The following is a 24354-nucleotide window of genomic DNA, read 5'->3' as shown; positions in this document are numbered from 1 at the left end:
AAAAGTGGTTCTGGCCTTGGATTCGAAACAGGTTCCAGCAGTAGACATCTCAGAACAGATATCAGGTTGGCGTGTTATTTGACACTATGGCTCTATAGATACTTATCCCTTGATTGTAGGTGGGTACACATATAAATAAAGAAAATATTTTTTTAAAATTAGAGAAGAAAGCGGTGTGCACCCTTTATGGTACCATCTCAAAAGCAAATAAAATTAGAACAGAAAAAATATGATAGTAGTATTTAGGGAAAGCCACAATGGTATTGTTTGTGTAACTATTTCTGAAATCATCAAACCTTACCCAACCTAGGTATATAGAGTTCTACATGATGACCATTTAAAAATGTCGGAAAATATTAACGGTATCGTAGGAAATTATATGACTAAACAAAAATCATGACTTTCAAAAATAATGCGACAGATAAGTACACACACACCCGACAAAAACACATATAATAGATTGCCGGTTTTGAATGTGCAGTGAAACCTGGATAACTGGGACGCTAAGGGACCTGCAAAGTCTCACTTATAGAGGTATTCCACTTACCCAGTGTCTCAGAGGTATAAATAAATATCTGTCTCATTTACGGAGGGTTCCATTAATAGAGGTGTAAATAGATGTTATTTCAGTTATAGAGGTGCAATTATTAAATAAAACAACGTATTTTGTAAACATTATGATGAGTAAGCTTTAACATTTTATAATAAAAAAAAAAAACATTTTATAAACAGTACAAAAATGCATAGAGAATGCGTCAATCAAAAATCTATAATTTTAGTTTGTCTTGGAATTATCAGGTTATTCAGTGCTTAATGCAGGCCTCACCATGAATTCCAGCTATGAGGTTTCCCACTTATCCAGGTCTCACTTAACCAAGTTTTACTGTATTAAGCACGAAGTCTAAGCCTACTGTAACAACATACACTTTTCCTTACTTAGTGTAAAGTAAACTAGTTGTTTATAAATTGCCATCATTCTAGATCCACGCAGTCCTTAGTGCTAGAGATTGCACACACTCATACTGTAAGATAGTTTAGAAAGCCGGTTTGGCTCAGTTACACTAATTTGATGTTAAATGTGTATTCGTGATAAATATTAATGAAGGGCCGATGATGTAACGTGATATTGTGTCTAAGTATGATCTCCAAATGTTAATTTATTATCTCGCGGTTTTGACCAATTAATTCATGCAAAGCGGCACTTTATTATATTATTAAGCAGTGTTGCGAGGAACAAAAATGTTTCTTATGTACCTATCCCCGCCCAGTACGACTAAGCGGAGGGGAAGGATTGGTACCTAAATAAAGCGTATCTATTGGTTAATGAAAACAACATTCTCACCACAGTCATATCCCGCACTGATGAGCCAAAGAAAACTTTGCAAAAAAATTAAAATAATTCATATAGAAAAATTAGGTAAACATTTCACAATTGGTATGGGATTGAAACTTTTCGTTTCTCAAATTTAAATTTCTATATATTTCTTGTGAAAATTTCCAGTATTGTTTGAGAACTTTTTTTAACTTTTTGGAACTTCCGCAACTTGTGCATCTGATTATCCGCACATCTCTGGTGTCAGTCTAAATCCAAAAAGTCTTTTTCTGGAAAATGGCGTATTGCATTTATGTATTTTTTTTAATAGAGCGGACAATTATTAACATACTGTTATTTGTTTCGCTTAAGATGTAGCTCAAGTTCAGACTCAACTTGGCTAGTGTTTACAAATAAACAAATATGAAAAATTACCAGACAAATAATATAGTCTGAACGTAAAGTCTCTACCAAACAAACACCAGATAATGATGATACGCATACCTCATAAGATCAAACATTTGAATTAAGCGATAAATTTAATTAACGCGGAAGCCGATTATTTTCAGATATAGCGCTCAATTAGAGTACATTTCGCATAAAGCTAATATAAATACGACCAAAACCTGTATCACAACGAATGCAACGCATTGTTCGTACGAGAATCGCCTCGTAATTAGAAACACCGTGAGAGAACGGCACGTTTTGTTTATTTTGTACACCTACTCTGCTCAAATGTCAAGGGCAGACCTCTTGAGGGGAGGTTTGACCTAAAGGAGGCCTAGTAAGTTATTCTTTGAGTAAAACAATAAGACTTTTTAACAATTTTTTTAATTAAAATTGAACACAAAAAATAACAGGCCTAATTTGACAAAATTAAAAGTAAAAGTATTACGAGAATCTCAGGTAGTGAGTTCAAGCGATTTTATTGAGAGGTGGTTCTGATTATTCGGTCTCCCTGGCCTACACTTCCCTGGAGTCGGAGAGAAGAACCCGGAGCGAAGAGGCTGGCCACAGCAGGGGGGCCTGGTCCAGCTGAGTGGTCGTCGGTGCCGAGGTCAAAAGGGGCCTTAGGGCGGCAGGACGAGCAGCCTGGACAAGTGTTCCACGCCGGAGCGATCAGGGTCTTGGACGAGCCAGGAAGGATGTGCAGTACTCCGGAAGTTAAGGCCGTCAGGGCTTAGTGTCAGGTTAGGGCGTAAAGGGGCCGCTGAGCGTGAGAGCTGTAGCCGAACGGAGCTTTGAAAGTTGTAGCCGAGAGCGAGAGGCTGTAGCCGTACGGAGTTGTAAGCCGTACGAAGGTTTGTAAGCCGTACAAAGGTGTGGAAGTTGAAGCCGTACGGAGGTTGTAAGCGTACGAAGGTGCCCTGTAAATTAGGTGGTGTCAGTTGTGGTCCAGTGCTAGATTGTTTGCCAGTCACTCCTCTGCAGCGATGCCCCAACTCTTAGGGCGAGCTGAATTGCAGTGAGTGGCAAGGACAATCATACGGAGTTACAGGCAGGCAAGGAAAGTGATTCTAGTTTTATATAATTATTTTAAAAAACAAAAGTAAAAAATAAATAGCCTAAGTGACCGTTAAAATTTGAAATACAACAGTTCACTAAATAACCGTTAGAGGATTACATTTGAAATTAACGTTACTTAGCTGAGTTTGAATTTATTTTAACACCGGTAAGCATCCGTTGCATAAAAGTAATAAGCATTAACATAGTTCTGAGTTTATAACAACGGATGAGAGAAATTAACAAGTGTTAAAATATTAAGTAAAAGAAATGTTTGAAATAAAAGATTCCCTGGCCAGGGGAAGCCTTCAGTTCAATTACCAAAGTTAAATTATAAACGAAAATAATTCTAATAAAATACACAGAAAAACCAAGAGTTAAATATCGGAGAACTTACCAAGTCTGGGCGTATGGAGCTTTCGAGGAAGCTGTTTAGTGTAGTCTGAGCTGTTGAATGTGTGTCTTACAGCTGTGCTTCAGCTTTTAAGGCGAGAATATTACAGTTAGAATTCCCCCGGTCACAGCTGATCGACAGCACCCCCCTTGGCCGACAAAAACGGTCAAGGGTGAGTTGGTTATAGATATATTTAGTCGTACAAACTCGTGTAGTAAATGAGTGTAATAAAAATGCCTACTTTTATAAAATAAATAAGTAAATAATAAATAAATATTAAATACATATTATTACGTAAATAAATGAGTCAAGAGAAAACTACGGTGGCGACCTCTAGAGTTCGTCCGCCATTCTGCTCAGAGATCCCTTATTGAGGAAAGCGCCATCTAGCTTACACTGAGCTAACTAAGATGTCAGCGATCGCCTATGTGCATCGTGACAGTACGCCCGTCCCTCCAAAAGAAATTTGAGCCTCATAGCAAATTTCGATAAAAAAAAATACACTATGACATAACGCTTACATACGTCGTCTCTCATACTATGATCATACTTCTACTCTCATGGCGGGTCAAACAACAACAGAGGCTTGTTGACCCTTATGTCAAAGGAATAAAATGTGTTAATGGAAGGTGGACGTTGTATGCATTCATAAAAATATAATTATAGACATTAATTAAATCTGTGATTGAAATTACCATCCGTTCCAATCATTAGAGTTTTGAATTACAGAGGCTAAGGGCATATTTTACGTGTTACCAACCGCACGGGTTCCGTAATTCAAATTTTAAAATACTTTTTAACGAGTTGCAAGTTCTCGGGTAAAGGCTTAAGGACAGATCAATTAATATTATAATAATGAGTGGCGGACCGCGACAAATGATTATACTAGTTTAGCGTGTACCAAGTAATATGTACGCGCTATAGATTTAAAGAAAATAATAGTGCAAAGGTGCAGCTATTATACGTGCGCGCGGAGGCGGCGCGCTAAAATGACTTGATTCTATAAATAGAACCGTGCGTCTAAGTGATAAGGGAGTGTGATAAGACAAAAATTAAATTAACACGCGTGCGCATTCGCCGGTGCTAAATGGAGACTGATGTGACGGCGCGCGACAGCTGATCGCCCGTCCAGATGCATTATGTAATTAGTACCTACATTGATAAGGAAGCAAGTAATGCATTATTTATTTAATGTGCGCAGACGCTACCTGCCGCCCGGTGTTAATTTTAAATCTTTAATATGCCATGCACCTAAATCGTTACCAGAAAGATCCTGTAGTTCGAAAACGAGTGGAGATCTTTTTTAGTTATTTTACACTTAACGAACTTTGGTGCAAGTTTTTTGCTAAAGTATTTAGACTTATCACTTAAGAAATACGTGCGCTTCCAGACCAAGTCTCCCACATTAAATTCAGCCGGTTTTCGGCGTAAGTTGTAACGCGCAATGTTTTTTTGATGTGCGTTATAAAGTGAGTGTTGAACTTTATCAAATATATGGGTCAAGAAACCCATGTTTTGTGCGTAAATATCGCGAGGTAGAAAAAGTATTTCATTCCCCAAATCGTTATCAACGAAGTGTGAACCACAAGTCACTAACTCTCTGCCGTAAACAAGGAAGGAAGGAGTATAACCGGTTACCTCGTTCACAGAATTATTTATAGCGAATTGTACTTTAGGTATGTTGACGTCCCAAGTCCTATGGTCGTCGTTAACAAAGGTGGAGACGCAGGATATATAGTTTTATTGTAGCGTTCCGTATTATTAATATGTGGACTGTACTTTGCTATTAAAAATTGGTTAGGCACCTTGTATTTATTGAGAAATGTTTTTAGTTCGCGGCTAATTAGTTGTGACGCATTATCCATGTAAATGGTTTGCGGTATTCCGTGAACTAAGAAAATGGAATCTTCTAAATGTTTGACTACGATTGCCGCAGTTGCGTTACGAACCGGAAATAAGAAACAATATTTGAGAAAATACAAGTAACCACGAGCAAGTAACTATTTTGTTTACGACTAGTGGGCAATGGACCGACGAAGTCCAAGGCTAGGGCTTGAAAGGGCCTCGAGCACTGTTTAGGCCTTCCCATTTCACCTAGTGTCGCGTGCGTAGGATGTTTATAAGCGATGCAAGTGTCGCAAGAGGAAACGAACTTTGATACGTCTCTATACATGCCTACCCAAAAGTATTTGAGTGCTATACGGTGATAGGTTTTGAAAACGCCTAAGTGTCCGGCTGTTGGTTCTGCATGATTTTCTTTATAATTTGTTCGCGTAATTCCGCTGGCACAACCTCTTTCCACGCGAACTCATTGTTAAACCTAGTATCTGACTTAGTAAGTCTATATAAGGAATTGTTTACAATTTTATAATTGGGGAAACCTTGCGGTGTGTTTACACAGCTATTATACAAGTCTAAGTACCATTTGTCTTGCGAATTGAGATACGAGTTAGCAATAGTTATTGCCGACACCGGCACGGATCTTGATAACGAATCAGGTATTACGTTATCTTTGCCGCGACGATGTAAAATCTCAAAATCGAAAGAAGACAATCTTACGCCCCAACGGGCTAGGCGTCCGGTTGGGTTATTAAGAGAAAGGAACCATTTCAAGGATGAATGGTCGGTATAAACTTTGAATGTTTTTCCGTTTTCCAAGTAACAGCGCCAGTGTTCTAAGGCTACTAGTACGGCTAAGGTTTCCCGTTCAGTTACACTATAATTCTTTTCACAGCCTGTTAATGACCTACTCATATAAGCGACCGGGTGCTCCTGGCCGTTTATATTTTGACATAACATACCGCCGACGCCATAGTCACTAGCGTCAGTGTGTACTTCGAACGGTAAATCAAAGTTGGGACAAGAAAGAACCGGAGTTGTTACAAGGCAGGCTTTAAGTTTTAAAAATGCCTGTTCGGCCTCTGGCGTCCACTGAAATGGAGGGGCTTTCTTTTTATTAGAAGTTAAAATATTTAAGGGCCCTGCCAGAGTACTAAAGTTGGGAACGAAACGGCGGTACCAAGAGGCGGTACCCAGAAAACGTTTTACCTCTTTTTTTGAAGTTGGTCTAGGATAGTTTACGATTGCATTTACTTTTTCTGGGTCTGTACGCAGCCCTTGAGCGTCTACAACGTAACCTAAGTATTTGAGACTGTCCCTGAAGAACTGAGTTTTCTCAAAGTTGATAGTTAGACCAGCTGTTTTTAATTTAGTTAGGACGCGCAGAAGTAATGTCACGTGGTCCTCGAATGAATTACTAACACAGACTATATCGTCGAGGTAACAGAAAACTTTCATTTCAAATTCGGGGCCGAACAAACTATCGACTAAACGTTGCTGTGTAGCCGGCGCGTTAGTTAGGCCAAAAGCCATAGTTTTAAAACAAAAAGTGCCCCTTGACGGTACGAAAAACGCTGTTTTCGTTTTATCCCGCTGATTAATGGGTATCTGCCAAAAAGCTTTAGAAAGGTCGATGCTAGTAAGGAACTTAGCATCTCTAAGGTTATCTAAAATTTCCGAAATGTACGGTAAGCTATATGCGTCCTTTTTAGTTACTGAGTTAAGTTTTCTACTGTCTAAACAAAATCTAGGCTTGCCGTTCTTTTTGTTTACTAAAAGTACTGGCGATGACCAAGCGCTTTCACAAGGTTCGATTACGTCAAGCTGTAGCATTTCGTCGACCTGTTCGTTAATAATTCTAAGTTTCTCAGGAGACATGCGGTAAAATCTTTGGCGTATCGGCTCAGTGTCGCCGGTATCTATATTGTGTGTTATTAACGAAGTTCGACCTAAACCTATCCGTTCGTAAGAAATGCTGTTAAATTGGCTTATGATGTTATCTGCCTGGACGCGTTGAGACTCAGTTAAGTGACTATAGGACATAAGAGTTTGGGAACCCTCGACTTGCTCTGTGTGCTTGATGGCGCATTCGCTTACCCCAATACTATACAAGTATTTGGGGCAAACTTTAAAGGTGCGCCAGAAGTCAACACCTAGAATGAGCGAAGTGAGGATTCCCGGAACTACATATGACCTTACAGTGTGAGTTATAGACTCAAAGGTCAAGTCCAGGTCGAAATATCCTACACTATCTAGATGTTGGCCGCCCGCGGCTGTTACACGCACAGAGTCGTCGATTAGTAGTTGATGTCCCCTTTCAAGTAATCTATTGTGAAAATTGTTACCTATAATAGTAACGGCGGAACCAGAGTCGAGCAGAGCCGATACCTCTAGTCCGTTAATAGATACCTTTACAAAAGGTCGCGAGTCTACAATAGAGGGTTGAGGCGATACAGTGGCCACTTTATATGAATTAAAAAAATTGAAACATAATTAAGCCATTGTGACCAGTTATTTTCTTTTATTAGACTGTGATCACTGGATCGCCTCGCCTTCAGTTTTTTGAAGTTGAGGTTGTAGGAACTGGTTTTTTATTATTGCATTTAGAGCAATTAATAGATTTAACGCCCGGCAATCCGCATTTAAAACAGACTATCGTACGAGGCGCTTTGCAGCTTCGTAATGTATGAGTGTTTGTGCGACAACGCGGGCAAAATAGTTTTATATTATTATTGTTGTTATTTTGCGAGCTGATTGCATTAACCGGATAGCGGGTTTTATAATTAGAGAAATTATGTGCACTGGCGTTGTTACCTGGGGAATTTTTCCCTTGATATGGTTGCTTTGGAGAGTTTAGGAAAGACGATTGTTTATTGTAAGCGAATTCTGGCGCGAGCGTATCCGAATTCGCTCGCGGAGGTTCGCGGAATTGGGACATACGCGCATGAACCACTTCGTAGTTATGGCAAAGTTTACGCAAGGTATTTAAATTATCTATTTTTTCCGCCGTGGCTATGACAGTAGCGAAGCACGGCCGAATATTATGTAGAACAATTTCTAATTGTTCTTCTTCGGTAAATGGCACGGTTAGCCTTGAGAACATGCCGTGCATAATTGAGAGATAAATCGTTATATTCTCGCTTTCGCCCTGAGTACGCGCGCGAATTTCCGATTTTAATCTGTAGTCGTAATCGTGCAGAGAAAATACTTCTATGAGTTGTGTAGAGAGGTCATGCCAGTTATCTATGGAATCCTTAACCGAACGGAACCAGTGAAGGGCGTCTCCTTCGAATATTTCCGTTGCATGTTGAAGAATTTTTTCAGGTTTTAAATTTCGCGCGGCTAAAAATTCTTTTACCCGTTGAACAAAAGAGCGTACGCAGGTCTTCCCGTTGTACCGTAATTTAGCTATATCAGAAGACATACCACGGTCGCAAGTAACTGCTATTTTTGTAGGGGTTTGCGGACTGAAAGAATTGGTATTATTCGCGGAGCGGTGAGTGACTTGTGGTGTCTCCTCACATTGTTCGAAATCCTCTCCTTCGTTAGTGTCATGAACTGGTCGCAAGTCCGCCAACTCTTGGTATATTAATTGAAATTTATTTAAACAAACATTATAAGAGTCCACGGTAGTGGGGGTTACGGGAGTAATACGCCTTAATCGGTGAAAAATATGGTTACACAAGTTATCCGTACGTTCGAGTAAACCGTCATCAAACTTAGCCTTAAGGGAAACTAATTGTGACTGTGCCTTAAGTACACTATCAGTCGCGCCCTTAATATCCTCGGTTACATCGAGACCTGATTCTAAAATATCACTGGCGGGTAAAGAAGCTGACAGTTTGACTATCTGTTTACGCAACTCAATAACGGTATCCGCGGGATTGGTACCTCGAATAGCCACCTCATAAGTTAGTTCTGCCTTTTGAAGAGACAAGTATTTAATTCTATGACTATCCATAGTTACGATTACCTCAGTTAAATATAAGAATACCCGAAGCTAATTAATAAAAACGTTAGCCTGTTTGCTAGCGATCGAAGTATAATGGTCTCTAAGCAGGGAACAGACGGTCGAAAATAGGGAGCACTCGTATAATGAATATGAGATAACTGGTTTTGTTAACTCTGCGACCAGTTGATTTTTAGCAAGCACTCGAGTAGTATGATATGAATGTTGTGAGTTGTGATGGTGGTTTGTGTAGTTGTATGCCAGATGTGGTATTTCTTCGACACACAGTACCTAAATTTAACTCTCCGTATGTTACAGTGCTATTAAATTAACAAGTAGGACACAAGAAATAATAGTGTTGTGTATCTCCCAGTAATGATCGAATGTAAAATTTAATTAAGAGACCGCGTTGAAGTTAAGTTAATAGTAAAATTTGGATAAAAAAAAATGTCAGTGTGTTTACCGAGATAATGATAAACTGATTTTGATGAAAGATCTAAATAGTGGTTCAGATATTTTAAAAATATAGAAATATCGTTGCTTTTCTATAAAATTGTAGGTATTTCAAATACGTTATTTAAAAATGATTTGAATCGTTAGAATTTCAAATTCAGTGGTTGGCAGTCACTAAATTTAAAATAACTGTTTCACTTGAAGCAGCGGTGAACAATATTAGTGAAAGTATAATTGGCGTCAGTTACGGTTTAAATTTAACTTGATGAAAACTAGTAGGTAGAATTTGAATTGAACCGTTAACGTATTTGAATTTAGTTAATGCAACAATATTTAGTTAACTTTAGGGTATAGTTTGAAATTGTCGTTAAGATTTGAATTTTAAAACGCCGTCCGTTTCAACTGTGGCAAGTGACAGTTGAAATTCAAATAGGCCGTTGACGAGAAAGTGGTCAAAGGTCGGCAGAGTATTTGAATTTAAAGATAACGGTGATGCAGTTTTAAAAATTAGAGTTATTAAAGGGAAAAAAAAACTATTAAATGAACCACTTAAGGGATCTCGGTAACTGAAACACTGGTTATGCCTATTATTCGCCTCTTACGAATTCCTAGACGGGGAATGGCGTTATTCTAAGCCCCGACCACCATACAGGGGCGAGAAAAACAGGGTACTTACTGCGAGATACACAGAACACACAAGATACACAATAAATTTTTGCACAATCACTGCAATTCTAGGCAAGAAAAACGTAACAATCAGAACCTCTCAAAAAAAAACCCACGGGCGCCACTGTCAAGGGCAGACCTCTTGAGGGGAGGTTTGACCTTAAAGGAGGCCTAGTAAGTTATTCTTTGAGTAAAACAATAAGACTTTTTAACAATTTTTTAATTAAATATTGAACACAAAAAATAACAGGCCTAATTTGACAAAATTAAAAGTAAAAGTATTACGAGAATCTCAGGTAGTGAGTTCAAGAGATTTTATTGAGAGGTGGTTCTGATTATTCGGTCTCACTGGCCTACACTTCCCTGGAGTCGGAGAGAAGAACCCGGAGCGAAGAGGCTGGCCACAGCAGGGGGCCTGGTCCAGCTGAGTGGTCGTCGGTGCCGAGGTCAAAAGGGGCCTTAGGGCGGCAGGACGAGCAGCCTGGACAAGTGTTCCACGCAGGAGCGATCAGGGTCTTGGACGAGCCAGGAAGGATGTGCAGTACTCCGGAAGTTAAGGCCGTCAGGGCTTAGTGTCAGGTTAAAGGAGCCGCCTGAGCCGTGAGAATTGTAGCCGAACGGAGCTTTGAAAGTTGTACGAAGGTTGTAAGCCGTACAAAGGTTGTAAGCCGTACGAAGGTGTAAGCCGTACGAAGGTGCCCTGTAAATTAGGTGGTGTCAGTTGTGGTCCAGTGCTAGATTGTTTGCCAGTCACTCCTCTGCAGCGATGCACCAACTCTAGGGTGAGCTGAATTGCAGTGAGTGGCAAGGACAATCATACGGAGTTACAGGCAGGCAAAGGAAAGTGATTCTAGTTTTATATAATTATTTTAAAAAAAAAGGTAAAAATAAATAGCCTAAGTGACCGTTAAAATTTGAAATACAACAGTTCACTAAATAACCGTTAGAGGATTACATTTGAAATTAAACGTCACTTAGCTGAGTTTGAATTTATTTTAACACCGGTAAGCATCCGTTGCATAAAAGTAATAAGCATTAACATAGTTCTGAGTTTATAACAACGGATGAGAGAAATTAACAAGTGTTAAAATATTAAGTATAAGAAATGTTTGAAATAAAAGATTCCCTGGCCAGGGGAAGCCTTCAGTTCAATTACACAAAGTTAAATTATAAAGAAAATAATTCTAATAAAATACACAGAAAAACACAAGAGTTAAATATCGGAGAACTTACCAAGTCTGGGCGTATGGAGCTTTCGAGAGAGCTGTTTAGTGTAGTCTGAGCTGTTGAATGTGTGTTTTACAGCTGTGCTTCAGCTTTTAAGGGCGAGAATATTACAGTTAGAATTCCCCCGGTCACAGCTGATCGACAGCACCCCCCTTGGCCGACAAAAACGGTCAAGGGTGAGTTGGTTATAGATATATTTAGTCGTACAAACTCGTGTAGTAAATGAGTGTAATAAAATGCCTACTTTTATAAAATAAATAAGTAAATAATAAATAAATATTAAATACATATTATTACGTAAATAAATGAGTCAAGAGAAAACTACGGTGGCGACCTCTAGAGTTCGTCCGCCATTCTGCTCAGAGATCCCTTATTGAGGAAAGCGCCATCTAGCTTACACTGAGCTAACTAAGATGTCAGCGATCGCCTATGTGCATTGTGACAACATTGGCTGCTATTTTCTCTTAAAGTACTCATAATTCTCAAGCATTTTAGCCGCTATAATTTTCCTTGTTAAATTGATATATTTACTACATTTAAATTTTTGCAAATTTCCCACCAATCGTTTAGATTTTACAGCTCGATTCAATGAAAATTTGGCACTTTCAAGTAGAAATTTTCGCAAACAAGATCACTAAATTAGAAAAATGTCTTTGAAACCCCGCAATGGTTTTAAGACCTATCCAACGAATCCACAATATAGGGTTCGTCGAGAAAAAAGAAATCAACCCCCATTACGTTATGGGAGTAAAATAATAAATTTACAGTAGGTATGTTTAGTCATTTGTGTTCAGAAAGAGAAAAGAGAATGGTGTGTTTACAATTTAATCGTTAAATAAACTTAAATTAATCGTAGTTAGAAGTTTGATTTTACAACATAAAAAGTGCCAGACTTAGGTATTTGATATTTTAATTTAGTTCGGATAGCGCCACGAGTTTGAAAAGAGTTTCTTGACAAATGCAATCGGACAGATAGATACGCGAAGTGAACCTATAAGGGTTCCGTTTTTACTTTAAGGTGGATATCCTAAAAACACGATTGCGGCAACCGACCTGCAAAGACGATAACGCAGGGTGTGTTACGGTTGGCTGCGCCCGCGCCGCCCGGCGAAGCTTCGGTGAAATACAAAGCCAAGAACGGGGGGAATTTATCTATTGTACAAAACCGTTTGAGTTAGCGTTAACGTCGAGGTAATTGATTTAAGCTTTCATTATACGTTTTGTTGTCAATAATAATGTGTTGCTTTGAGCGTCTCAAACGGGCAATGAATAGAATATAAGTTAATATGATTTCACAGTGAAACGGAACAGACATAGGCATCTGAAAAGTTATTTATTTCGAATTCAACGATTTTGGTGTTGCTACTTTATTTAGGATTACAATTTAAGCCATATGTTTCTTTTATTTCCATTCGGCGGATTCATCAATAAGCATGCATCATCATCTCATTTTATAATAACATCCCACTGCTGGGCACAGGCCTCCTGCTCAGAAAAGAAGGGCTTTGGGCTATAGTTCCTCACGGGGCCCAGTGCGAATTGGAGAAACTCACACGAACATTGAAATTGCTTCGCAGGTTTGTGCAGGTTTATCACGATGTTCCTTCACCGCAAAGCTCGTGGTAAATTTCAAAATGTAATTCGCACATGAATTTGAAAACTCAGAGGTGCGAAAATTATTTGAACCCACGACCCTCTGATTGAAAGGCGATAGGTCAAACCACTAGGCCACCACGGCTTTTATTATAGTACGGAATAAGATAGTATTATAATTTCCAGAGAACAGGAAAACTGTCCCTATCTCATAAAAATGTTAACGAATGAACCAACCCAGCCTATATATACGTCCCACTGCTGGGTACAGGCATCCTCTCAAAACAAGAGGGCTTGGGCCATAGCTCTCACGTGGGCCCAATGCGGATTCGGAACTTCACACGCACCATTGAATTGCTTCACAGGTTTGCGCGCAGGTTTCCTCACGATGATTTCCTTCACCGCAAAGCTCGTACATTTGAATGAAAATCATGGAGTGAATAAAATCGTCTCAAACACTTACTTTTTTTGCTAACATACTTATGTATAAGCCATTGGAAAAGTAATACTTACAAATAAACGTAACCGCCTAACCCCCTTATTCATAAAACTTAACAAGCCTATGTTAACTAACAAATGCTTTGTCCCTTTCTAACAAATACAAATGTCGAAGTGCAGATAAGGAAAACGAATTTTAGCGGCATTTTAACTAAAATAGGTTTGATTGTCGTTTATGAATAAGGGGGTAAGTCATGCAATGATTTTCTAATAAGTAAGTTTTTGCTAACATTTTTTTTTAATGCAAGCTTTTTGCTGACTGTAATCTTCGTTTATACTTCCATTGTCATCTATGATACTATAACGGGTGTGGCCTGTAATATGAGCAAATAATTAAAACATAGATTATACTCGTCAAACTGAACAACATTAGTTCAGCGACTTTTAAAAATAATTAGTTTTTAATTTTTATTACACTTTAAAGTTTATGCGAAGAAGCAATGTAAAGCAAAATGCTTTTTGTTTGTAGGCGATGCCAGTTGTATTCTAGGATCGCGTAACGGATGGCGATGGCGTACATTGATAGCAGTATTTCATTTGTGTGAAAAAAGTTGGCAAACCCCCGACTTTGTCACTTCAAAGTTCAATTTCTCAAAAACGCTAAACCGATTTTGATACAACATATCTAAGAACCATCGCTAGAAAATTTGCTTTCAAATAAAACAAACCACATTCAAATCGGTCACCCGTTTAAGAGCTACGATGCCACAGACAGACTAAATCTGATGACTCAATTATTTTTAAAAGTCGCTGAATTATTGTTGTTCAGTTTGACGAGTATGATCTATGTTTTAATTTTAGGCCACACCTGGTATCATATCAAAGAAACAATTGCAGATGTCTCGCTAGAACTAAACAAACAGAATAGGTACCTATTACTTATTTCCAGTTAGAATTATTACACGAACAAAAGCCTAACCAAGCATAATAAAATAATCAGCAACGATCAATCGAACATCCGTTCCTAATTTGGCCGCGCGACACGCTTCCTGGCATGCGCGTTAAATTCTTAAACACCTTTAACAGAGTGAGTATGCGAGACACTTGCGTTTAAGTTATTCAGTGCCCTTAGTGTAACTTTTTGGTTACAAAATACGTCTCGATCGCGTTCGCGTTAAAATCTCAATTTGCATGGATACACGAACATCGCAAACGTTCCGCTAGAGGCGCTGTTCGGGTTTCCATACAAATTGAGATTTTAACGCGAACGCGATCGAGACGTATTTTGTAACAGAAAACTTACACTAAGGGTACAGCGCCTCTTGCGGAACGTTTGCGATGTTCGTGTTTCCATACAAATTGAGATTTTAACGCGAACGCGATCGAGACGTATTTTGTAAACGAAAACTTACACTAAGGGCACAGAGGGAACGAGACGGCACGATAGTATTAGGGATCTTTCTAAGTTTCCTAATAATAAGTTTATCAGCGCTGCAAGTTTTTTTTGCTCGCAGTTTATAAGTCGGAGCCTAATTTCCTGAAGTACCTAGTCAACGTTATTTATTTTTTGCTTCTCTTGTATTCTTCTGAGCTGTTTTAGTGCGCAAATATTGTTTTAAAACTTTATTTTTTTGGTATTGTTATTTCAGAGATGATTTCATCTTTTTAGCAGTACTTTATTTGGAATGAGTGAAAAAGCACAGACTGATTGTCTTGTACAGCAGCCATCGAAGGTTTCTGGCACAATATCAGCACTGCAGTTTACTGCAGCATTTTATGCCGAGTCAGCGCCTATTCTCGACATCGTCGCATGGCTAACAAATTTGTGAAGAACAAATTAATTTTATTTTAAGTGCATGTTTAATGTTAATATATATATTGGGTATTTTGTGACATTAATAAACTTTATTTTTTTTCTTATTTCGAAGGTTGTCAGAGCTTTGTATACTGTTCTGAATAAAGTTTCGATCTATCTATCTATCTTCTGTACCTATAGGTATGAAATAATTATGTGTAGTTAAATAAGTCTTCTCTCTCTCTCTTCTCATTTAAATTTATTAACTTTATTACAGACCGGGTTTCAAAACTCAGTCACGAATATATATATAACTGCCATACTGGTGTAATACCTGTTCCTCATTATTTTACTAATACGGTGCGTTATATTCTCACTTTTCTTATTCTAAAAGTTAATTATTAACGGAACCCACGCTGCAATAAGCCAAGTATAATATTAGCATGTGTATCGGTGCGTTGTACCGTGTCGACGCGTGCGCACCGTCCGCGTCCCGTCGATAAGGCGATAGCACAATGGAGTTTCTTAAGCCATTTGCGGGTAACATATGGTATATGGTTTGGTGTGCGGTGTTGGAAATGATAGTTTACTGTTAGTGTGGATTTCGGGGTATCAATGTACACAGTTACATTTGAAATTACGGTGGTTACCACGAGCTTTACGGTGAAAGAAAACATCGTGAGGAAACCTGCATAAAGCTGATAAGCAATTCAATGGTGTGTGTGAAGTTCCCAATCCGCACCGGGCCCGCGTGGGAACTACGGCCCAAGCTCTCTCATTCTGAGAGGAGGCCTGTACCCTGCAGTGGGACGTATATAGGTTGGGATGATGTAGTTATGAGTAACAGGGAGCTGGCAAAAAGTATAGCAATTATTTAGACAGTGAATAGTGAGTAGTATTTTTTTATCTTATAACTGGCAAACAAGCATGCGTGTCACCTGATGGTAAGCGATCACCGCCACCCATGGACACCTACAGCATTATTAGGATTGCGGGTGCGTTGTCGGCCTAAAGGGGAGGGGGATAGAAGAGGGGGAAGGGGGGAGTATTTGACAGTACGTACAAATACACATTTTTTATACGAAAAATTACGTTATTTAGTATACTTCGCTATGAATTACATAAATAGGTAGCGGCCATTATTTTACTGAAAGTAATTCATTAAAAAAATCTATAAAACCCTTCCAACAACAAACAAAGGTCAATCTTAATCATAAATTCCAAAGCACACTTTCTTCAAGGCAATTAACCTGATACGCCACCCGTCTTCAAAAGCAGTCCATATCAGGTTCATAGCACGCGACCAAACGTATGTTCACGCCTCGGTGGCCGCAAGACGGTACAAAGGTGCTTTTTAGGGTTCCGCGCCCAAGGGCGATTTAAAATTAGTGTTTTATTTGCGCGTGTAAACTCGTATTTGGAAGCGCACGTACGCGGGTACACGTGCGGTTTTGTTTTCTTCGACACAGGAATGAGTGCATACACGCGTATTCACTTTAATCTAGCGAGCGTGTATGCATGTATTATGCCAAAAAAGACCGTATACGCGTAGAGAAAACGATTGTCTGAAATCGCACTAGAGCGTGCAATTTTTTTGTGGAAACGATTATAAAAGTATAACAAAATGCCACCACGATCACTCAATCTACCCATGAGACCAACAACATGAGCCACGAGTGCTCTACGGCCGTCTTTGATGAAACCAATGGGGGAAAAGCGACCTCAGGGTAGACCACAAATGCGATGGAAAGACGATTTGAAAAAGGTTGCTGGCTCAAATTGAGCTCAATGCTGCGACGAAGAAAAAATTGAAGGAGCCCTACACCGAGAAGGTTGAAAAAGGCTGAAAAAGACGAAGAAGAACGATAAATAATAACATGATGTTATGATAAAGTGCAAAGTTCAATTTAATGCTATTGTGTAAATACGGAACCCTCGTTACTCGCAAGATAAAGGCACAAAAGTAGTTTTTTAACAGGCAGGAATTGCGCTCTCGCACACACGATGGTTTTTAAGTCCGCATGTCTTTCATAATCACGAGCCGTAGCGAGTGCCATATGCTTTAAGAATACATTTACTTAGATCACTGAATATTAAAAACACAAGTAAAAAGTAAGGAACCTTAAAAACTATTGGTTTTACTTAGTATTACTTCTACAAAATAAAAATTGCCAAGGGGTTAAAGAAGATATCATTTACAGTGTCATTTGGCTGACGATGTATTGACTGAATTTCTTTAAAAACGTTAACTGAGTTTTTTTTATTTGATCATGAAAATGGTATTCAAGATCTTCTCTAGTTTTTAATAATGATTTGAATTGAATGATTTTTAATGACTTTCTATGAGACGTAGTCTGTAAATACCTTCGAGAAATGCTATTTTTTGAAAGCATGATGATTCTTATGATTGCATCAAAAAATCGGGAACTCAATAAAGATAATCACGGTTTAGGTACATACTGTAACAAATTATATCTCAACAATGAGTTAGATTACTGAGACAAGGCCAAAGAAAAAAAAACGACACATTTACCTATGACCAGCTGTTACGAAATAATCTTACATCTTACAAAAAGTTTTTACGCACTCAACTATTGTAAATTTAATGTAGGGATTATCGTACATCTTTCATTTTGTTATTAGAATTTTAAATCGTTAAATTTGCAACCTAAACGATGTCGAAAATGTCACGACAGCAAGAAGACAGCAAAATCTTACGCCTCATAATTTCGATAAACATCATCCACATAACTCTTCCTCGTCCTAATGAATACCTAAAAGGAATCTCCGATGTCAAACTTGCAAAGAATAATTCAAAGTTTGCAAGCGATCCTGAAAGTGACTCCACGGATGTTAATAAGTTAGCTCAGTCGCATGTCACTTTTGCTTCTGAATTTTTAAAGCGAGCGACGGAGTAAGTTAAAAGTTTTCTACATTAGGGTTACCCTGAACTTCGAGAAGTTCCAGTAAGTGTTTGATTTTGTCGTTGAAAAAATTTACTTCTAAAAATTAAGCTTTATTAAGTATGAAAATATAATTTAAGTTTTAATTAAAAATTTCATTTTCAATACAAGATTTTTGCTGACTGTACTTTTTGACTGTACGTGCATTTTAAACTTTCGAGATTTCACTCATATAGCCAACCACAAACAGGGTTTATCACGCTAAACACACGAGTAATATTTTACTCGACGTTTCGACCACATTACAGTGGCCGTGGTCACAAGTAGACTCACTGCACTGCTGTGTACTTGCATTGTCATCCAAATTATATTTCCGTACCTTTCAAGTCAATACCAATAACGGTTGAGGAGTTCAGTCTCGCGAAGACGATCCTGGCCGCACTACCTCCTGGCTGTCACTGCCAGATTATTGTATGATCACCAGATTTACATAAGTAAGTATGCCAAATTTCAAGTCCATCTGACGACTGGAAATGGGTCAAATTTCTCTGCAAAATTTGACCTGCACATTATAGGTAGAGTCATTCAGGATGACGCGTGCCGTGGTTCTTATTACAATGTCATCAATGTCTAATTTTTACAAAATCACGCAACTTCGTGGATGGTACTAGGTATATATTATGAGTACATACACATTGCAAGTTGAATAAAAGTTTGTAAAAGTTAAAAACCCAGAGGTACATCTATAAAAAATAATGAATATTAGGAAGTTTCAATGAACAAATCTGATTTGTTTTGATATTTAACATTTCAAGTTCATAGGTCAATGGGAAGTTACAAATTCTGCAGAGAAGAGTTTGTACAAAAAAACTAACTTTGGTAGCTTCGCATTTGATTTTAACCCCCGACGCAAAAAAAGGAGTATTATAAGTTTGACCGCTATGTGTGTCTGTGGCACCGTAGCTCTTAAACCAATTTGAATGCGGTTTTTTTATTTGAAAGCAATTTTTCTACCGACGGTTCTTAGCCATGTTTTATCAAAATCAGTTCAGCCGTTTTTGAGATATTGGAACTTTGAAGTGACAAGTTCGGGAGTTTTGCAACCTTTTGTTGGTTAGGTTGCGTTATAAATATTTCCAATATTTTTTACGGCAGACTCGATGAGTTAGGTCATAGTTTAATTTTCATGCTCTCGTTCAATTGTATAAGCCCATTTGTTCCCTTGGTATGTGAGATATAGATATATGTTATACCTAGATAATTTTTAGTGCCTCAAACTTCCACTATGCTGTTGTTAAAAAAGATTATCAAAAAACCTAGTTGCGTTAAGTTAAAAGGACCGGAACTTTCAACAAAACAATATGGTCACTATCCCCTAGCTAGAAAAAGAAGAGCTGTCTAATACTTTTATATCCTTGGTACGTTTGTACGCTTTCCGATCGTTATACAGTCCAGAGTTCAAAACTTATCTGCTCGCATTACCATAACACCCGGCCTCGACGCCGACTTTTTTGAGTTTCATTCAGTATTTTATTGTGAAGCGTATGAATATACGATAAGTGAACGTGGAGGCGACAATCTAACGAAAGAATATAGGAGTAAGAGTAACGTGAGAGTAGAGAGAGTATATGTGAGATAGAAATTATGATTGGGGTTAGCCAAGTGAATTAGCTCCTTAAAGTGGCTATGAGCAGGCCATACAGCATGGGAAATAGATAGCTGTTTAAACCTAAAAGTTCTCGAATAGAGACCGCAAATCGTTAAGCGTAGCACAGGGTGTCTCCTAACTGGGATGGACCAATGACCTGCTTAAAGCCTTTCGTTCACGGTGGATGCAGGCCGCTTCTAATCCAAGCAACGCGAGGTTGGACCTCCAATCCATTGGAGTGGACGTCCATTAGACCTCCATTTGCTTCCAGATTCATCGCGAACTTAGCGGGAAATTTTCACTAGTGATTTCACACGACGTAAATGACGACTGCGATCTAAATTTTAGACATTTCTACGGGAATTATACTGAGGGGCAGAAAATTTTGCCTTCAAATGTATGCAGCAATAGGTAATTTTGTATAGAGTGGGCCAAATTTTCTGCAGGTGAGTATATAAACCCTTGGAAATGGAATTCAACTGCCGGCTTTATCACGCGAGCAAAGTTTTGTAAGTAATGGCAAGTTAAAATAAACATAAGAGGATGCATGGGTATTGAGCTGAAAAATACCATTATAATTTTACCTTACTAAATCTTAGTTTAAAGTAAGTGCACTGCTGTTCGCTGCAGGGTTTCACTGCTGAACATTATAAATTTGCAAGATCTTTTCTGACATGTGAAAAGCAGGAATGAAATAAATAAAATATTAGGACGTCTTCTTTATTTGTGTTTATTTTATATTTTAAGTGGGCAAAATGGCTAAAAACGGCAACGAGACTCCAACACAGAACTAAGGTCATCGATATAGCTCAGAGAATTAGCACGTTGAGTTTTATAATTCACATGGGCTTATATTTGACCACGATTACTATAGGCAAGCGAAGACCTTGGTCTAAGATATGAGTTTCCAATTGAATTAAGAATTAGCAAGTTGAAGTGGCAGTAGGCTGGTCATATCTATCGAAGACAACCACTGGAGTAAACGAGTTCTTGGGTGGAGACCGCGTATCGGCAAACGTAGTGTAGCGCAGGTGGAGTAATTATCTGCGATAGGCTGCTAGTAGAAGTTCGATACGTCTAGCCTAGGACAGGGCGCAAATGGCGCTCATTGGGGAGGCCTATGTCCAGCCAGTGGACTGCTATAGGATAATGATGATAAGTAGGCAAATAACTTAGTTACTAATGATGGTAGCAGATTATCTTACAGTAGGAAGATAACAGAAGCAGCAATTGCATTGAAGTGAACTGTTAGCAAACAGAGTAGAACGAAGATACGAGTAACGTACCACATGTAAAAGTACTTTAAGCCAACACCGTTGCATTATTATTGGAACGCTCGCGTTGCAACTGTAGGCAGTCATGCGTTAACTACACTCAAGGATTCCGGAACATACGAACATCCATTGTTTGGTCTTTGTTTGCAGTTTAAGTATAGTTAGATTTGAAATAAAAAAATCTGGATGATGTCGTTACTTTTTGACTGTTCTCGCATATAGAAGTGACGAGTTATCGTTTATTGTAGTATTTCAAAATTTCCAAGGGCCTGTGTTGAACAAAAATGGACGTCATCGTCGATTATAACTACGATTTTATAATATTTTACAATATTTATTACTGGCTGTTTTCCGCTACTTTGCCTTCGAAAGATTTGTTTATCACACACCCGCGAGAGGTTTACATTTTGCCGGGATAAAAATAATCTCATGTTTCTGTAAAGGTCTCAACTATTAACATATTAAATTTAATCTTTTCAGTTTGAGCATAAAATCGTAACAGAGAAACATATTCACATTTGCATTTCTAATAATTTTTGTTAGATTAGGGGGATGTTATTTATATTTAATAAATAACCCAAGATAACCTATTTTATAAAGTAATATTGCGTGAAAGAATTATTTTAAGTTTATTATTATTTCAGCTTTGAAACAACCTTACCAATATTTTCATTTGCCTTCGAAAACGCGTCACTGCTCTATTATTTTATTTTTAACGCTAAATTAAATATGATGTTTTTAACATTCACGACTTTTACCCATGATGTTGCCATCGTTCGAGACTTAATCAGGCGACACCATCACCATCGTCATCATCATTATCATCAGCGGGAAGACGTCCACTAAGGAAAAAAGGCCTTCCCCTTCGAACGCCACAATGAATGACATCTCGTCATTTGCATCCACTGTTTGCCCAAAACTCTCACGATGGTCTCAGTCTACCCAGTGGGTGGGAGTCCACCAACGCTTCGCCTTCCGGTTATCTGTTCCTCAAGTGATGTAGCCCGCCCATCATTGCCACTTCAACTTGCATATTTTTCTAGCTACGTCGATGACTTTACTTAGTTCTTCGACAAATTTCCGTATTCTGGATTCTTCAACCGGATGACACATAGGCTACTTTTTATCCCGAAATTCCCACGGGGTCGGTATAAAATCTTGAAACCTCAAACGCTGGATTAACAATCATGATCTTTGGCAATGCAACATTAATGATGACAATGATGTCTTTTTAGGGAATTCCTAGGAGAATTTAATAATAAAATCCCGGAATTTCAATTCAACTCGAATCGAAATGGTTTACGCATGTGAAGCCGCGGATAACCACTGTTCATTATAATTCAATATCATTCCATTTATCTAACAAAGCAGATTTATTTGCAAGACAAAGATTGTTTACAATAGATCATGCGAATATTCCCCTCTAACGTCAGCCAGTGAAGCACAAAATGCGTTCGCTGCTCGTTCGACTGTGCTAACTGACGCCATATCGCACTAAACAGCGCTTTGTTTTTGTCATTTAACGCTACTTCTTTTATTTCAGTCTACCTAGAAGCTGTTTGAGCTCCAACGGATCTGCAGAAACAAATTGAGGGCGCGGCTAAAGTATGACCAGAGGCCATTGTTATCTAGCACACTTGGACTCGCAATCGTTTCTATCACTTTTTTTTTGTCACAAGACGGTCTGTTCTGGGACGGACGATTCTGTAGGGCTACTAAGAAAATCGAAGTTCGTATCGTGCCATCTCTCTCACTCTCGTACGAAATAATATCACTATCAACGGGACGGTAAGACATGAACTTCGATTTTAGAATTTCGTAGTAGCCCGACTGATATAAGGCGAGATTAGAAAGAAATGGAGAATGCGGTCGCGAAAGTCAGCGATAGACAATACGGTCTTTGATAATTTAAACCCTCATGTGATTGCTATAGAACTATACATATAATAATACATTAACCAATAGATCATCTGGTAAAGGTCGTAGGAGCTAGGTGGATGCTAGCAGCATAAAACCGATCATGGAGTGGGAGACGTCTTTCGGCTGATTTAATGATGATGATATCACTGGCTCTCCCCCCCACCCCTATTGACAAGTTTGATTATGTTATCTGAATTTTTTTACAAACCTTTATTTGTACTTCTTGATGTTGTGGGATCAAATCTTGCAATTTCATTTTGACCCACTTCCAGTGGTCGGATTGACTTGAAATTTGGCAAACTTATGTAAATCCGTTGACAATATATTTTTCAAACAAAATTCTGGTCCGGTCTGGATCGTCTCCGCAAGACGGAACTCCTCAACAGCTAATGGCTTCGACTTGAAATTTGGTACGGAAATGTAGTTTGGATGACAATGCAAGTATAATCAACAAAACAAAGCAAAAAAGCTAGTAATCAAAAATATAAATAAACTTATTTCGATTTAAGTCCACTAACTGTACTGGTAAGTTACATCGGCCGACGGCAAGGCATCTGGCGCGACTTGCGGCGCGTTCTGCGGGTCGGTTGATATTAATGTTTAGCTGCATTAATGTTGCCTTTGATTTTTTCGCTTTGATGGCTTTGTTTCTTTTGTTTTGTTTACAAAATATATAAAGAGAGAGATTATTTACTTGGATATTGGTCGCAAAGTATTGCCGAACTTAAGTGGCAGTGGGCGTGACATTGCTGGTCTAAGATCCGAACTTGAAAAGATCTGCACCGGTCTGATAATAAAATGAAATATATTTAATAATAAATTTAGTATATTAGAAAATATATTAGAAATGGATTTACTACAAAAATCCTGGACAGGCTAATATTTTTTAATGATTTTTAATTAAATGCTGACATACCAACGTGTTCACAATACAAATCTAATCATCACATCACTTGTTTATTACACATCCCACCACACAGGTGTTCTCTCAGAATGAGAGAGTTTAAAATGTTTTCCACATTTTTATTGATATTTCATTAATATAATGCCTAATATTCTACAATACGAGTATTTACAGATATACCTGTATTTTCGAGTTAGTGGTATGACTGACAGTGACAATTATAGTTTTTTTTTAATTCTTAAACAATCTTGAGTCGATTTTGATTTTCAAATCGATTGTAATATTCGAGATTCAAAATATTACATTGGATTATCGCACCAAACATGATTATTTTTTAAGAAGATGTTTTAAATTTGAATGTAGGTAAGTACTATTTAAAGTGCGCTTACCGACATTTTAATGTAAACATTAAGATGCAGCCAAAGATAGAAATTTCCTAATATAGGTTTGCTTATCGTCTCTGAACCTATTGTAGGGAAGTGTTATGTGGATGTAGGTAAAAAATTAAAAAGTGAATATATTTTGCCTTCAGTAAA

At 38.2% G+C, this 24354-nt stretch overlaps 1 protein-coding gene and 1 long non-coding RNA gene across 2 annotated transcripts in view; both read right to left on the bottom strand.

Annotated features, from left to right (window-relative positions):
* Positions 1-24354, bottom strand: part of LOC141445575 (uncharacterized) — a 74884-nt gene that overhangs the window by 32355 nt on the left and 18175 nt on the right. The gene's annotated exons all lie outside the window — the stretch shown is intronic.
* On the bottom strand, positions 9035-11781 carry LOC141445317 (uncharacterized). The gene is made up of 2 exons (XR_012453315.1): positions 11350-11781; positions 9035-10816 (listed from the first exon to the last, which is right to left on the bottom strand). It is a non-coding gene; the product is annotated as an uncharacterized lncRNA (long non-coding RNA).

Source organism: Choristoneura fumiferana, chromosome 2 (assembly GCF_025370935.1).
Source record: "Choristoneura fumiferana chromosome 2, NRCan_CFum_1, whole genome shotgun sequence".
NCBI classification, from domain to species: Eukaryota; Metazoa; Arthropoda; class Insecta; order Lepidoptera; family Tortricidae; genus Choristoneura; species Choristoneura fumiferana.
Note: the sequence above shows the minus strand (reverse complement) of the source record. Positions and strands in the feature narration are given on the sequence as shown.